This window comes from Nannospalax galili, unplaced genomic scaffold, assembly GCF_000622305.1.
Source record: "Nannospalax galili isolate Female #2095 unplaced genomic scaffold, S.galili_v1.0 scaffold589, whole genome shotgun sequence".
NCBI classification, from domain to species: Eukaryota; Metazoa; Chordata; class Mammalia; order Rodentia; family Spalacidae; genus Nannospalax; species Nannospalax galili.
This window is the reverse complement of record NW_008360324.1, coordinates 625,143-627,560: the sequence shown is the minus strand read 5'-3', so window position 1 is coordinate 627,560 and position 2,418 is coordinate 625,143.

The following is a 2,418-nucleotide window of genomic DNA, read 5'->3' as shown; positions in this document are numbered from 1 at the left end:
CTCTCTATCTCTTTTGTCTTTTTGAGACAGCATCTCCCTGCAGCCTCAGCTGGCCTGGAACTCACCATGTAGACCAGGCTGGCCTTGATCTCACAGAGATCGTCTGCCTCTACCTCCCAAGTGATGGGACTAAAGGCATGCACCGCCATACCTGACTCCATCATTTTTCTATTACTCTTCTACAGCCCCAGTGTGCCTTCACCTGTGCTCTACAGAAAATGTAAAACACCTCATTGAATTTCTAGAGATAAAAATCACAGTTAAAAAAAAAAATTTAAAAGGGAGGCATGGGCCAATAATCCCAGCTGCTCTGAAGGCTAAGGTAAGAAGGTCTCAAATTCAAGCCTTTTCTGGGCTACAGACTTGAGCTCAAAGCTAGCCTGGGCAGCTTAGTGAGACCCTGTCACAAAATACGAAGTAAAAGAGGCTGGGGATGTGGGCCTATCCTTGAGCATTTGGCTAGGACTTGCCCAAACTTTTTTTTTTTTTAATTTTTAAAAAATAGACAATGTCGGTTAAGAACACTGGTTGTTCTTGCAGAAGACCTGGGTTCTAATCGCAGCACCCACATGGCAGCTAACAATTGCCCATAACTCCAGTCCCAGGGGATCCGACAGCCTCTTCTGACCTCCGCGGGCATTGCACGACACAGGTGCACTTACCTACATGCAGGCAATACACATAAAATAAAAATAATAAATAAAAAATTTAAAACAAAAAGTAAAAGCCGGGTGTGCTGGCACACACCTTTAATCCCAGCACTTGGGAGGCAGAGGCAGGCGGATCTTTGTGAGTTCAAGGCCAGCCTGGTCTACATAGTGAGTTCCAGGACAGCTGGGGCTACAAGGAGACCCTGTCTCAAAAAGACCAGAAAAAAAAAAATAGACAATGTTTATTCTTTACTTCTATTTTTATTTTATGTGTATGCATGTATTGCCTGCAGGTGTGTAATTGTACCGTGTTGTGCAATGCCTGAGGAGGACACAAGAAGGCATTGGATCCCCTGGAACTGGAGTTACGGATGGTAGTTAGCCGTCATGTGGGTGCTGGGATTAAATTTAATGATTTCTCTTGCCCACATGGGACATTGCCAGAATATTGTCTTTGACAATCTGATTTGTGAAAAATGGCCCTCTAATTAATTAATTAATTAAGTGCATGCATAGGTGTGACTACCAAGAGGCCAGAGGAGGATGTCGTGTGCCCTGTTCTATCATGTTTGGCCTTATTCCCTTGAGATAGGGTTTATCACTGAACTTGGAGCTAAGCTGGTGGCCAGCAAACACTGGCAATACTGTCTCTGCCTCCAACAGAGGGTGCTAGGGTTACAGGATGTGTACAGCTATTCCCATTTATTTATTTTTTTCGTCTTTTTTGAGGCAGGATCTCCCTGTAGCCCCAGCTGGCCTGGAACTCGCTATGTAGATCAGCCTGACTCAATCTCACAGAGATCTGCTTGCCTCTGCCTCCCGAGTGCTGGGACTAAAGGTGTGCTCCACCACACCCAGCTCCCAATTGTTTTTTTACATGTGTGTTGGGTATTTGAACTCAGGTCTTCAAGTTTTCACAGCCGGTGCTCTTACCTGCTGAGAAATCTCTCCAGCTTCCCTTTCCCTTAAATTTTATTACATATTTATTTATTTATTTATTTATTTTAGTTTTATTTACTTATTTAGTGTGTGTGTGTGTGTGTGTGTGTGTGTGTGTGTGTGTAGGTCAGAGGACAATTTAAAATTTACAGGGGTCAGTTCTCTCCTTCCACCACGTGGGCTCTGGGATCAAACTCAGACTGTCAGTCTGGGTGAAAAACACTTTTATCCACCGAACTGTCTTACCAGCCTTCTTTCTAAAAAACAAAAAACTTATTATATTTTATGTGCATGTGTATTGCCTGTATGTGTGTAAGTGCACCTGTGTCATGCAATGCCCACAGAGGTCAGAAGAAGGCATCAGATCCCTGGGAACTAGAGTTACACACTGTTGTTATCCTCCATGTGGGTGCTGAGAACCGAACCTGGATCCTCTGCAAGAGCAGTCAGTGCTCTTAACTGCTGAGCCATCTCTCCAGCTCTGGTCCTGCTCTTGGACTGGACGAATATCAGCCTGATCTACAATATTAAATATGACATATCACAATAATATATTTGAGCATACTCTGGTAGCTAACAGAAAGAGCCACCGGCCACTCAGATTCTTGCTCTGTCCTTTAGCTGTAGGACCTCAGGCAAGCTATTCACCTATCTGTTTCAGTTCCTCCTCTATAAAATAAGGATAAGAAAGTTCCTGTACCACAGAGTTGTGAAAACAAGATAACACATGGTAATGAACACAGAGTGTGATGGCTAATCCTGGGTGTCAACTTAACTGGATTTGGGATTAACTGAAATGAGAGAGATCTTGATTGGATCATCTGAAGCT